This window comes from Triticum aestivum, chromosome 1D, assembly GCF_018294505.1.
Source record: "Triticum aestivum cultivar Chinese Spring chromosome 1D, IWGSC CS RefSeq v2.1, whole genome shotgun sequence".
Taxonomy (NCBI): domain Eukaryota; kingdom Viridiplantae; phylum Streptophyta; class Magnoliopsida; order Poales; family Poaceae; genus Triticum; species Triticum aestivum.
Genome location: NC_057796.1, coordinates 464226537 through 464241727, shown reverse-complemented (window position 1 = coordinate 464241727; position 15191 = coordinate 464226537).

The window sequence follows — 15191 nt, the reverse complement described above, 5'->3', positions numbered from 1 at the left end:
TTGTTGACATTTACCCTTGAGGTAAAAGGTTGGGAGGCAACACCATAAGCCCCTATCTTTCTCTGTGTCCGATTAAAACTCCATACCCATAAGTATTGCGTGAGTGTTAGCAATTGTGAAAGACTAAATGATAGTTGAGTATGTGGACTTGCTGAAAAGCTCTTACATAGACTCTTTCCGATGTTATGATAAGTTGCAATTGCTTCAATGACTGAGGTTGTAGTTTGTTAGTTCTCAATAAAGTTTCTGATTCCTACTTGACATTGTGAATAGATTGTTACTTTATCATAAGAAATCATTGAAGGAAATATGCCCTAGAGGCAATAATAAAGTTATTTCCTTATATCATGATAAATGTTTATTATTCATGCTAGAATTGTATTAACCGGAAACATAATACTTGTGTGAATACATAGACAAACAGAGTGTCACTAGTATGCCTCTACTTGACTAGCTCGTTGATCAAAGATGGTTATGTTTCCTAGCCATAAACATGAGTTGTCATTTGATTAATGGGATCACATCATTAGGAGCATGATGTGATTGACTTGACCCATTCCGTTAGCTTAGCACATGGTCGTTTAGTATTCTGCTATTGCTTTCTTCATGACTTATACATGTTCCTGTGATTATGAGATTATGCAACTCCCGTTTACCGGAGGAACACTTTGTGTGCTACCAAACGTCACAACATAACTGGGTGATTATAAAGGTGCTCTACAGGTGTCTCCAAAGATACTTGTTGGGTTGGCGTATTTCGAGATTAGGATTTGTCACTCCGATTGTCGGAGAGGTATCTCTGGGCCCACTCGGTAATGCGCATCACCTAAGCCTTGCAAGCATTGAAACTAATGAGTTAGTTGCGGGATGATGTATTACGGAACGAGTAAAGAGACTTGCCGGTAACGAGATTGAACTAGGTATTGAGATACCGACGATCGAATCTCGGGCAAGTAACATACCGATGACAAAGGGAACAACGTATGTTGTTATGCGGTTTGACCAATAAAGATCTTCGTAGAATATGTGGGAGCCAATATGAGCATCCATGTTCCGCGATTGGTTATTGGCCGGAAACGTGTCTCAGTCATGTCTACATAGTTCTCGAACCCGTAGGGTCCGCACGCTTAAAGTTTCGATGACAGTTATATTATGAGTTTATATGTTTTGATGTACCGAAGGTAGTTCGGAGTCCCGGATGTGATCACGAACAAGACGAGGAGTCTTGACATGGTCGAGACGTGAAGATTGATATATTGGACGACTATATTCGGACACCGGAATGGTTCCGGGGGTTATCGGATATATACCGGAGTACCGGGAGGTTACTGGAACCCCCCGGGGGTTTAATGGGCCTACATGGGCCTTAGTGGAGAAGAGGAAAGGCGGCTAGGGCAGGCCGCGCGCCCCCTCCCCCTCTAGTCCGAATTGGACAAGGAGGTGGGGGCGGCGCCCCCCCTTTCCTTCCTCTCTCTCCTCTTTCCCCCTTCTCCTAATCCAACAAGGAAGGGCGGGAGTCCTACTCCAGGTGGGAGTAGGACTCCTCCTGGCGTGCCCCTCTCCTGGCCGGCCGCCTCTCCCCCCTTGCTCCTTTATATACGGGGGCAGGGGGGCACCCCAAAGACACAACAATTGATCATTGATCTTTTAGCCGTGTGCGGTGCCCCCTCCACCATAGTCCACCTCGATAATATCGTAGCGGTGCTTAGGCGAAGCCCTGCGTCAGTAGAACATCATCATCGTCACCACGCCGTCGTGCTGACGAAACTCTCCCTCAACACTCGGCTGGATCGGAGTTCGAGGGACGTCATCGGGCTGAACGTGTGCTGAACTCGGAGGTGCCGTGCGTTCGGTACATGATCGGTCGGATCGTGAAGACGTACGACTACATCAACCGCGTTGTGCTAACGCTTCCGCTCTCGGTCTACGAGGGTACGTGGACACACTCTCCCCTCTGATTGCTATGCATCACCATGGTCTTGCGTGTGCATAGGATTTTTTTTGAAATTACTACGTTCCCCAACAATCATATGACAATATTCATATATGTTGCTGTTATCAGAATGATAATTATGCCCTCATGTCTGTATTTTATTTTATTTTATCGACACCTCTATCTCTAAACATGTGTACATATTTATCGATTTCGGCTTTCGCTTGAGGACAAGCGAGGTCTAAGCTTGGGGGAGTTGATACGACCATTTTGCATCATGCTTTGATATCGATATTTATTGCATTATGGGTTGTTATTACACATTATGTCACAATACTTATGCCTTTTCTCTCTTATTTTACAAGGTTTACATGAAGAGGGAGAATGCCAGCAGCTGGAATTTTGGGCTGGAAAATGAGCAAATATTAGAGACCTATTCTGCGCAACTCCAAAAGTCCTGAAACTCCACGGAAGTTGTTTTTGGAAATAATAAAAAATACTGAGCAGAAGAAATACCAGAGGGGGCCCACACCCTGGCCACGAGAGTGGGGGGCGCGCCCTACCCCCCTCGGCGCGCCCCCCAGCCTCGTGGGCTGTCACATCCCTAGTTCTGGTATGCTCTGAGCTAGCTAGTCATGTGTTGCATCATGTTTAAATTCTTTTGAATTTGAAATGGGGATGACAGAACCCCCAGCACCCCCTTAATCCAACTAGGGTTTACTAAAATCTTTTCCAATGAACCTGAAATGCCCTTCTAAAATGTTCATCATCTTTGCCTTGGTCTAGAACCTTTGACAAAAATGGTTCACATTTTTCTAGGACACATAAGGTCACTGAATTAAATCATACTCTATTTTCATTTGGGCATTTAAATGCTATATAATATTTTAAATGTCAAAATAATCATAAGCTAAAATGTTTACTGTTGGAAATATTTGAAACAGTGGGCATGAGAAGTTTCATGATTTTTGCGTTAGTTTTAGTATTTTTTAATAAAGCCACAAAGATACAGAAGAAACAGAAAAACATAAAATAAAAGAGAGAGAGAGAGAGAATCTTACCTAGCCTCACCTGTGCAGCCCACCAACCGGCCCAGCACTATAGCTGGCCGACCCAGCCCACCACCGCCTCCTCCCCTGTCGTCTTCCTCCTCTGCCAGGAGGACGGGCGCGTGCTCGTCGCGCGCTGGCCATGCGCCGAGCCACCTCCTGCTTCCCGCCGCTGCCTCGACGCCCTGGACGCCTCTGGCGTTGCCACACAGACCCCTGGACCCCCTTGAGCTCTCCCCTCTCTCCCTGCCTCGCCTCTCTCGCTCTCTCTCCCGAAGCCTAGCGGAGCCGTCGCCGCTCGTTGTCGTTGCCGTGGCCACCCGCATCCCCACGCCCAGCCAGCGCCCCACGAGCTCTGCCTCGACTCCGTAGAGCCGCACGCCAAAGCACGCGACATCGGGAGGCCAGCAACGTCGCCATCGCTGTCGTCTTCCACCTCGGGCTCCGGCCACCATCGTCGTTGATCCACCGCATGCAGGACGTCCCCGAGCCCGCTAACCATCCCTGCGGCACCGCTGTGAGCTCCGCCACCGTTTCCAGCCTCTTCCCCGCTTCGTTTGATTGCCGTAGCCGTCGCCCCCTTGATGACCGAAATGTGTCGCCGCCTGAGCTCGCCGACGACGAGGCACCGGTGACCAAATGGTCCCGTGCATATGCCCGTTGGCCTTGTGAGCTCTTGTAGAGCCCATAGTTAGTAACTGCTAGCTGCTCCGCGCGCTGCGTCACCGGTTTCGTCGACGTCCGAGCTCCGGCCGCCGCCCAGCGCACTGCCGTCGCTGCCACCGGCCACCCCAGCTTGCACCGCGTGCACCACCAGATGCGCCTCACCGCGCCGTGCCCGTAGAGCCCAGCCACGCGACCTCCCGTCGCCGGAGTTGGCCAGACAAGGAGCGCCGCCGCGTTCTGCTTAGCGCCGGCGGCTAAACGCCGGCTAGGTGACGTGGCAGGTCAGTTTAGCCACTAACCCCGCGGTTAGTTTAACCCGGGTGCCACTGACGGATGGGCCCCACGCTCTAATTAACCCTGGGATTTATTCGTTGTTTAACTTAGACTAACCCACCGGGCCCACACGTCAGGTTGACCTTGCTAACGTGGCTGTTGACCGGACCCATCTGTCATTGACCCTAGGATGCACTGGGTCACTGACCAGTGGACCCCACTGGTCAGGTTTGACCTAGACCCGCTAGTTGACCTGCTGACATCACCCTGACGCAGTGTTGATGCAGTAAAGCCCTTCTGGAATTAAAATAAATCAAAAATGATTTATAAATTCCAGAAAATGCACAAAACTTCTAAAAATCATAGAAAATAATCTGTAACTCAGATTGAAAAGATTTATATACGAAAAATGATCAGAAAAATCCAATCTATCCATCTGTACCATTTTCATGCATGTTAGAACAACTTATGGCTGCTGTTTAGGCCAAATCATATAAATGGCATTTAAACCCTCACATATGGAGTTTGAATTGAACCTAGGGTTCAAACCAACTCCGTTTAACATGTTGCTAGTTGCATTAGCTCAAAACACAGCATATTGACATGTCATGATCATGCATCATATTGTGCATTGCATTGATTGTGTTTTCCTTCTCTATTGCCGGTATTTGTTCCCCCTCGGTAGACGTTGTTCCGACGCTGTGATCGTTGACACTGATGAAGACTCAACGCTATCTTCAGAAGTGCCAGGCAAGCAAAACCCCCTTGTTCATTCCGATACAATCCCACTCTCTCGCTCCTGCTATCTTTTACTGCATTAGGACAACACCGATTCAACTGTTACATGCTGCGGTAGTTGAACCCCTTTTCGTCTGCATGACCTGTCATTGCCACAGTAAATAGATGAAACCCACTAGCATAAGTAGGAGTTCTTTGAGCCCTGATGTGCCTACTCATTCATTCTTGTTTGTCATGCCTGCTACTGCTTAGAGTTGAGTCAGGTCTGATTCTTCGGGGATGAATCGGAATGGTGATGAACATGTCCTACTGTGTGTGAGCTAAGTGTGTGAACACGATTTGGTAAAGGTAGCGGTGAGAGGCCATGTAGGAGTACATGGTGGGTTGTCTCATTGAAACCGTCCTCAGGAGCTGAGTTCTGTGTTTGTGATCCATGAACAGCTACTACCACACGTTGGGCCCAGAAATATGACCCCGCTCGACTTATTAACCGCCCTTGTCCTCTGTCCAGGAGTTCCAAGTAGTTTCTGGTGTTTGTAGTATGCTGGAGGCAGTGCGCAGCGCTGACCCGCGGAGTGGGCTGTGATGCGGTAGGCACGTGGCACGGTGTACCGGGCGCCCGTTTGGTGTCTCGGGAACCCTGCACACATCGTTTGGGGCTGTGAGCGAAACCCCGGCCGGATCTCCTCACGGATGGAACCCGAATAGGCGATAAACCTGGTTTAGAGACTTGTGTGGTTAGTCAGGTCGTGGTCTACACCCACGTCGGCTTTCGCTTGAAGTCTGCCAAGCACATGTCGTGTGCAGACGCTAAGTGGTGGAAACATGTGTGAAGAAGTACACCCCTGCAGGGTTATAAATGATTTATTCGAATAGCCGTGTCCGCAGTAAAGGACTTCTGGGTTGCCTATACAGTTCATAGACAAGTGAAAGTGGATACTCTAAAACTCGCAAGATAAGCGTGAGTGCTATGGATGGCCTTCTCGTAGGTAGACGGGAGCGGATCCATAGTGGTGTATTGATATTGTGAATATGTGGACCCGTGTGCGCCACCTCAAAAGAGTTACTTGCAGTCATAATTTTAGGATAGCTACCGAGTCAAAGCTGGCTTGCTGCATTCAAACTCCGCCACCCCTTTGTTGATACTGATGCATATGTAGCTAGTTCTGATGTAAGTCTTGTTGGGTACATTTGTACTCACGTTTGCCTATTTTATGTTTTGTAGAGAGACGTCAGTCTCGCTAGTAGTTCCGTGTGGACTTCGACGTTTAGCTTGATACCTCAGCTACGATCTTGTGCCCTCGGCAGGATCTGGTAGACAGTCAGGCTTCTCAGCCTTTTTCATTTGTAGATGTCTGTACTCAGACATGTTAAGCTTCCGCATGTGTTTTGACTTGTATGCTCTGAATGTTGGGTCATGAGACCCATGTTTGTAATATCTCGCTCCTCGGAGCCTAATGAATAAATACTTTGAGTCGTAGAGTTTTGTTGTGATGCCATGTTGTATTTACACATATCGAGCATATTGTGTGTATGATTGAAATGCTTGGTATGTGTGGGATCCGACAACCTAGTTGTTTATCCTTGTTAGCCTCTCTTATGGGGAAATGTAGTCTTGTGCTTCCATGAGCCATAGTAGTCCGCTACAGCCCGGTTCACTGGAGTCCTGCTAGCCCAGCACTACTGCTCCGGAACACTTGACTGGCCGGCATGTGATTCACTTCGTTCCTGTGTCTGTCCCTTCGGGGAAATGTCACGCGGTGACATCCGGAGTCCTGCCTAGCCTGCTACAGCCCGGTTCACCGGAGTCCTGTTAGCCCAGTGCTACAGCCCGGATTCGCACGCTGCTGACCGACATGCTCGATGTTGATTCATGTATGCCTGTCCCCGTAAGTTGGTGCCACTTTGGGTTCATGACTAGTCATGTTGGCCCGGGTTCTCTGTCATATGGATGCTAGCGACACTATCATATACGTGAGCCAAAAGGCGCAAACGGTCCCGGGCCAGGTAAGGAAACACCCGTGGGAATACCGTGCGTGAGGCCGCAAGGTGATATGATGTGTTACAAGCTAGATCAATGTGTCTTAGGATCGGGGTCCTGACAGCTTTGGTATCAGAGCCTGACTGCTTGTAGGATTACCAAGCCAAACTGGTCGAAGTTGAGTCTAGAAATGCTTTAGTTATATAAGGGAATTGATTGTGGAAGGGAACGTAAGGCCCTTTTTACTCCTTTACCTTATGCCCTTCTGATCTGAGTCATCCTCTTCCTTTCTACGGGGATTAAGAACTAGGATTCTCATCTTTCTATCAGGATCACGTGTTACTAATCCGTAGACTTATAGGATTGATGGATTCAAGCCCAGTTCAATTTCTACTACTTCTGTATGTTCATAGCTGGCCTTAGAACCTTGATATTGAGTGGTCATGCCACTATTTTGCAGGATGTCTCAAATCTTTTTGAGCATTTACAGTCGTTATGCTGTCCGAGTCATCCCAGGTTTCTAACTAATCTGAAGCATTTGCAAATTCCCTCTTCTCGTTACCGATGTTCCTTTGGGCCAGTTTCATCACACTAATCGGTGAGTTGAGGTACTCTGTTGCCTTGACATATATGTTGGAGCTATTATTATGACCCTAGGTGTGAGGATCACCTAGTAATCTACCATGTTTTGTGTTCCCCATGTGATGATTCTGGCCATCATTCTCGAAAGTATCCCGTGATGTTATTAGTTAGTAGGCATTCTATTCCTGGGTTCTTGAACCCGAGATTCACCATACTTACCTCATGTTGATAGTGTTGCTAGTTCCTTTAGAATATTAGTAACCTTTGCGATAGTCCTCAAGGTTCGTGGTACATCCTTCTTCCAATTACCATGAACCATTCTTGGCAGGAGTTCTTTTGAACCAAAATATCACAACTAGAGTGCTCTTGATGAGTTCTCGATTCTATATTGTATATCTGCCAGTTCTACCCTTTCCGCATGGGTTATCCGGAAGAAATGTTGAGCTTCGCTCGACATACTAATCTATGCATCCACAACTCAGAAAAACATATGTTCCTTTGAGTTGTCCCTCTTTAGTTGTACCCTGACCTGCGCCTATCAAGTGATAGTCAGGAATAGTTGTGCCATCGTGTTCGTCAGTGTCTATTATTCTTGTGGTCCGTCAAGCCGTTCTATTTCAGAATGACTAGGAGAAGAAACTCCAGTACCTCATCCATATCTAGAATTGGGTCAAAGCAGTTGTATTCCGTGGATCAAATGCCAATCCAGCTTTTGATTATGTTCTACCCTGAAGTATTGCCCTCTTTATGTTAGGAATGTCATGATAATTGCACCAACTCTTATGAATTCTTGATGCAGTCATACTTCTCGCCATCATCATTCGCTCCTCGGTTTCGTGTTGTTGCAACCGGAATACCGACAAGTGAACCGTGATGTGTGAAATCAATACTACTAGCAACTAGTTGCTTGGTAGTAAATGGAAATATTCTCATTCTTAGCGTGTTGGTTATTGAATCATCATTCTAAGATAGATTGTGCTACCTAGTCCTTATTTCTGGTGCACTCTTCGATCAATGAGTTAGGATTATTCAATCCCTTGCTTATTTGATCATATTGTCTTGCTCTGAAAAGCAAGATTGTTCTCGAGCTTAGTAACATATCGGTGGTTCATGATGTTATGAATATCTTCTCGGAAGTATTACCAGGTTGTCACCTGACCGCTATGTTGAGTTTGTGATCATGTTGGGTTTCCTCCAAACCACCCATTCTCCAACAATCTGTGTGGGATACCCCTGAGCTAGTTGGTTAAGCCGAACAACAACTTGGAGAGTTGGAAGATAAAAGCTTGTCTGACTTCGTTCATGTTATGGGATATCTTTGTGTGTGTGTGTGTGTGTGTGTGTGTGTGTGTGTTGAAGAAAGATGATATCTCCATCGATTGGTCCTCGTGATCAGTTGTTGGATCTATTGCCTTGTCAAAACTTTGACTTGAGTATGGGCTATCGTCAAGTCAAATCAGAACCAACGATGTTCGTAATGTTGTCTTACTCGTGGTTGATCCCTCGGGCATACACCATCACATCTTTTGGTCTGACCAATGCTATCACCGTGTTCACATGATGGTGGAAGTCCAGTGATATGGAAATTCTGATGAGTTGCTATTGAGCCCATCAATAGCATCTCGTCTCCTCCATGATTCATGTTGAACATTGAGCTAGTATTGGAAACTTTGTAAGCATTGCCTTCATGTTCCGCTCATGAGGTATACGTTTGGATGAAAGAAGTGACTTCCTCTAATTCACGTGCATTTGATGTAAGTTGCGGCCGTGGATTTGAGAAAGCTTGTTTTTGCTTCCTCCGAAATCATCCCAAGTTAGTCACGCATATGTGCGAAGTAATCTATGGTTTGATAGGTTGGCCGCCTCCATTCCATATGTGTTTCCTAGTACACCAAGCCATTGATTGATTTGTTCAAGGAAAATAAGTTCCTTCTTAAGAGCAAAACTTATGCAAGGACTTCGATATCCTCGATGATGGTTCCCCACCTGAACTCGGTAGTGTTTTGTTGTAAGACTTCTACGTGATCATGCTTGTCTTGGACATCATGTTCACATGTTTGTAGCAGAATCAGCTCATGTTTTGGAGCTTTCTATCGTAGTTCATTTCCTGAGAATCTCGCAACATCATCTCGTCGGTTTGTGTTGCAAAATTTCTTTTCCAGACATGCTGTCTGAAATGTTCCGTTACCAACCAGATCTGAATCTCAAGCAGATATGATGGTTGGAGCTATTCCAAGATCTATGATGTAGGTCCCGACAAGGTTGATGTTCTGGCCGACACACCTAGCCGGAAGATCTATCATTGTAGTGTCTTGATTGAGTAATTTTTTTCCATCTTCTCTATGAGGACTTCATGCGACTTATTGTAGAAGTTGCTCCCTAGGAATTCTTGTGCTCTCAGTTCCCTCGGTTATACTATAACCATTCAAACAGTGGAATCACTCTCGACTGTCAAGTTTTCCCTAGATACTAGAATCATTCCCAACATTTGCATTTTGTTCCCAGCATGCACCGTCTTTGTGCTAGTCTACCATGGGTCCCACCCATTTCCGATGATAAGCAGAAATCATTCCTTGCGTTGTCTTCAACAAGGTAGACCACATCATCCATTCTGGTCCGGTTATGCCATCCTTTCGTACCCCGCCAAACGATTGTTGGTGAATTGCCTCAGGTTGGTATAGAGAATTTCAATGTTCTCTAAATCAAAAGTAATTCTTTTTTCCACTTAAGGGATGATTCTACAGGTCACCCTCCTCCAAGATGTCTCGTTTTGGTGTCATGGCAACTCAACTCCTCGCTACGTTGGCAACCGTTCACCACCCTCTTAGGTGTGGAATTGTTGCCTACCTAGTGAACCTTTGTCATGTGTTTCACTCCATCCCTCTGGACGTATGCTTCATGTCTCCGCTCGGGAGTTGTTTCAACGTCTCGCTCCATGAGTTGATCCTGAGTTGTTCGATCTTCGATAAGATCGATCCTGCTAGAGTTTTCTCTTTCCTCTTATTGTCATGTTAGTTGGAGTTCTCGGGGCAAGACATCGAGGCAATGATGGTGATCGAATCAATGTTATTATGAAGTGCCACCTGGATCATGAAGATTGTGTTAGTTTGCGTTTCCCTTCCATCTTACCCTACGCTTGAATCTCGGGATGACATTCTTACTTTGTGGGGGTGAGTTGTCACATCCCTAGTTCTGGTATGTTCTGAGCTAGCTAGTCATGTGTTGCATCATGTTTAAATTCTTTTGAATTTGAAATGGGGATGACAGAACCCCCAGCACCCCCCTTAATCCAACTAGGGTTTACTAAAATCTTTTCCAATGAACCTGAAATGCCCTTCTAAAATGTTCATCATCTTTGCCTTGGTCTAGAACCTCTTACAAAAATGGTTCACATTTTTCTAGGACACCTAAGGTCACTGAATTAAATCATACTCTATTTGCATTTGGGCATTTAAATGCTATATAATATTTTAAATGTCCAAATAATCATAAACTAAAATGTTTACTGTTGGAAATATTTCAAACAGTGGGCATGAGAAGTTCCATGATATTTGTGATAGTTTTAGTATTTTTAATAAAGCCACAAAGTTACAGAAGAAATAGAAAAACAAAAAATAAAAGAGAGAGAGAGAATCTTACCTGGCCTCACCTGTGCAGCCCACCAACCGGCCCAGCACTGTAGCTGGTCGGCCCAGCCCACCATCGCCTCCTCCCCTGTCGTCTTCCTCCTCTGCCAAGAGGACGGGCGCGCGCTCGTCGTGCGCTGGCCACGCGCCGAGCCACCTCCTACTTCCCGCCGCTGCCTTGACGCCCTGGATGCCTCTGGCGTTGCCACACAGACCCCTGGACCCCCTCGAGCGCTACCCTCTCTCCCTGCCTCGCCTCTCTTGCTCTCTCTCCCAAAGCTGAGCGGAGCAGTCGCCGCTCGTCGTCGTTGCCGTGTCCTCCAGCATCCCCACGCCCAGCCAGCGCCCCACGAGCTCCGCCTCGATTCCGTAGAGCCGCATGCCAAAGCACGCGACCCCGGGAGGCCAGCAACGTCGCCATCGCCGTCGTCTTCCACCTCGGGCTCCGGCCACCATCGTCGTTGATCCGCCGCACGCAGGACGTCCCCGAGCCCGCTAACCATCCCTACGGCACCGCTGTGAGCTCCGCCACCATTTCCCCCTCTTCCCCGCTTCGTTTGATCACCGTAGCCGTCGCCCCCTTGATGACCGAAATGCGCCGCCGCCCGAGCTCGCCGGTGACAAGGCACCGGTGACCGAATGGTCCCGTGCATATGCCCGTTGGCCTTGTGAGCTCTTGTAGAGCCCGTAGGTACTAACTGCTAGCTTCTCCGCGCGCTGTGTCGTCGATTTCGTCGACGTCCGAGCTCCGGCCGCCGCCCAGCTCGCTGCCGTCGCTGCCACCGGCCACCCCAGCTCGCCCCGCGTGCTCCACCAGATGCGCCTCACCGCGCCGTGCCCGTAGAGCCCAGCCACGCGACCTCCCGTCGCCGGAGTTGGACAGACAAGGAGCGCCGCCGCGTTCTGCTTAGCGCCGGCGGCTAAACGTCGGCTAGGTGACGTGGCAGGTCAGTTTAGCCACTAACCCCGCGGTTAGTTTAACCCGGGTGCCACTGACGGATGGGCCCCATGCGCTAATTAACCCCGGGATTCATTCCGTGTTTAACTTAGACTAACCCACCGGGCCCACACGTCAGGTTGACTTTGGTGACGTGGCTGTTGACCGGACCCAGCTGTCATTGACCCTAGGATGCACTAGGTCACTGACCAGTGGACCCCACTGGTCAGGTTTGACCTGGACCCGCTAGTTGACCTGCTGACATCACCCTAACGCAATGCTAATGCAGTAAAGCCCTTCTGGAATTAAAATAAATCAGAAATGATTTATAAATTCCAGAAAATGCACAAAACTTCTAAAAATCATAGAAAATAATCTGTAACTCAGATTGAAAAGATTTATATATGAAAAATGATCAGAAAAATCCAATCTATCCATCTGTACCATTTTCATGCATGTGAGAACAACTTATGGCTGCTGTTTAGGCCAAATCATATAAATGGCATTTAAACCCTCACATATGGAGTTTGAATTTGAACCTAGGGTTCAAACCAACTCCATTTAACATGTTGCTAGTTGAATTGGCTCAAAACACAGCATATTGACATGTCATGATCATGCATCATATTGTGCATTGCATTGATTGTGTTTTCCATCTCTGTTGCCGGTATTTGTTCCCCCTCGGTAGACGTTGTTCCGACGCTGTGATCGTTGACACTGATGAAGACTCAATGCTATCTTCAGAAGTGCCAGGCAAGCAAAATCCCCTTGTTCATTCTGATACAATCCCACTCTCTCGCTCCTGCTCTCTTTTACTGCATTAGGACAATAACGATTCAACTTTTACATGCTGCAGTAGTTGAACCCCTTTTCCTCTGCATGACCTGTCATTGCCACAGTAATTAGATGAAACCCACTAGCAGGAGTAGGAGTTGTTTGAGCCCTGATGTGTCTACTCATTCATGCTTGTTTGTCATGCCTTCTACTGCTTAGAGTTGAGTCAGGTCTGATTCTTCGGGGATAAATCGGAATGGTGATGAACATGTCCTACTGTGTGTGTGCTAAGTGTGTGAAGACGATTTGGTAAAGGTAGCGGTGAGAGGCCATGTAGGTGTACATGGTGGGTTGTCTCATTGAAACTGTCCTCAGGAACTGAGTTCTGTGTTTGTGATCCATGAACAACTACTACCACACGTTGGGCCTAGAAATATGACCCCGCTCGACTTATTAACCGCCCTTGGCCTCTGTCCAGGAGTTCCAAGTAGTTTCTGGTGTTTGTAGTATGATGGAGGCCGCAGCGCTGACCCGCGGGGTGGGCTGTGATGCGGTAGGCACGTGGCACGGTGTACCGGGCGCCCGTTTGGTGTCTCGGGAACCCTGCACACATCGTTTGGGGCTGTGAGCGAAACCCCGGCCGGATCTCCTCGCGGATGGAACCCGAATAGGCGATAAACCTGGTTTAGAGACTTGTGTGGTTAGTCAGGTCGTGGTCTACACCCACGTCGGCTTTCGCTTGAAGTCTGCCAAGCACATGTCGTGTGTAGACGCTAAGTGGTGGAAACATGTGTGAAGAAGTACACCGCTGCAGGGTTATAAATGATCTATTCGAATAGCCGTGTCCGCGGTAAAGGACTTCTGGGTTGCCTATACAATTCATAGACAAGTGAAAGTGGATACTCTAAAACTCGCAAGATAAGCGTGAGTGCTATGGATGGCCTTCTCGTAGGTAGACGGGAGCGGATCCATAGTGGTGTATTGATATTGTGAATACGTGGACTCGTGTGCGCCACCTCAAAAGAGTTACTTGCAGTCATAGTTTTAGGATAGCTACTAAGTCAAAGCTGGCTTGCTGCAGTCAAACTCCACCACCCCTTTGTTGATACTGATGCATATGTAGCTAGTTCTGATGTAAGTCTTGTTGGGTACATTTGTACTCACGTTTGCCTATTTTATGTTTTGTAGAGAGACGTCAGTCTCGCTAGTAGTTCCGTGTGGACTTCGACGATTAGCTTGATACCTCAGCTACGATCTTGTGCCCTCGGCAGGATCTGGTAGACAGTCAGGCTTCTCAGCCTTTTTCATTTGTAGATGTCTGTACTCAGACATGTTAAGCTTCCGCATGTGTTTTGACTTGTATGCTCTGAATGTTGGGTCATGAGACCCATGTTTGTAATATCTCGCTCCTCAGAGCCTAATGAATAAATACTTTGAGTCGTAGAGTTTTGTTGTGATGCCATGTTGTATTTACACATATCGAGCATATTGTGTGTATGATTGAAATGCTTGGTATGTGTGGGATCCGACAACCTAGTTGTTTATCCTTGGTAGCCTCTCTTATGGGGAAATGTAGTCTTGTGCTTCCATGAGCCATAGTAGTCCGCTACAGCCCGGTTCACCGGAGTCCTGCTAGCCCAGCACTACTGCTCCGGAACACTTGACTGGCCGGCATGTGATTCACTTCGTTCCTGTGTCTGTCCCTTCGGGGAAATGTCACGCGGTGACATCCGGAGTCCTGCCTAGCCTGCTACAGCCCGGTTCACCGGAGTCCTGTTAGCCCAGTGCTACAGCCCGGATTCGCACGCTGCTGACCGACATGCTCGATGTTGATTCATGTATGCCTGTCCCCGTAAGTTAGTGCCACTTTGGGTTCACGACTAGTCATGTCGGCCCGGGTTCTCTGTCATATGGATGCTAGCGACACTATCATATACGTGAGCCAAAAGGCGCAAACGGTCCCGGGCCAGGTAAGGGACACCCGTGGGAATACCGTGCGTGAGGCCGCAAGGTGATATGATGTGTTACAGCTAGATCAATGTGTCTTAGGATCGGGGTCCTGACAGCTTTGGTATCAGAGCCTGACTGCTTGTAGGATTACCAAGCCAAACTGGTCGAAGTTGAGTCTAGAAATGCTTTAGTTATATAAGGGAATTGATTGTGGAAGGGAACGTAAGGCCCTTTTTACTCCTTTACCTTATGCCCTTCTGATCTGAGTCATCCTCTTCCTTTCTACGGGGATTAAGAACTAGGATTCTCATCTTTCTATCAGGATCACGTGTTACTAATCCGTAGACTTATAGGATTGATGGATTCAAGCCCAGTTCAGTTTCTACTACTTCTGTATGTTCATAGCTGGCCTTAGAACCTTGATATTGAGTGGTCATGCCACTATTTTGCAGGATGTCTCAAATCTTTTTGAGCATTTACAGTCGTTATGCTGTCCGAGTCATCCCAGGTTTCTAACTAATCTGAAGCATTTGCAAATTCCCTCTTCTCGTTACCGATGTTCCTTTGGGCCAGTTTCATCACACTAATCGGTGAGTTGAGGTACTCTGTTGCCTTGACATATATGTTGGAGCTATTATTATGACCCTAGGTGTCAGGATCACCTAGTAATCTACCATGTTTT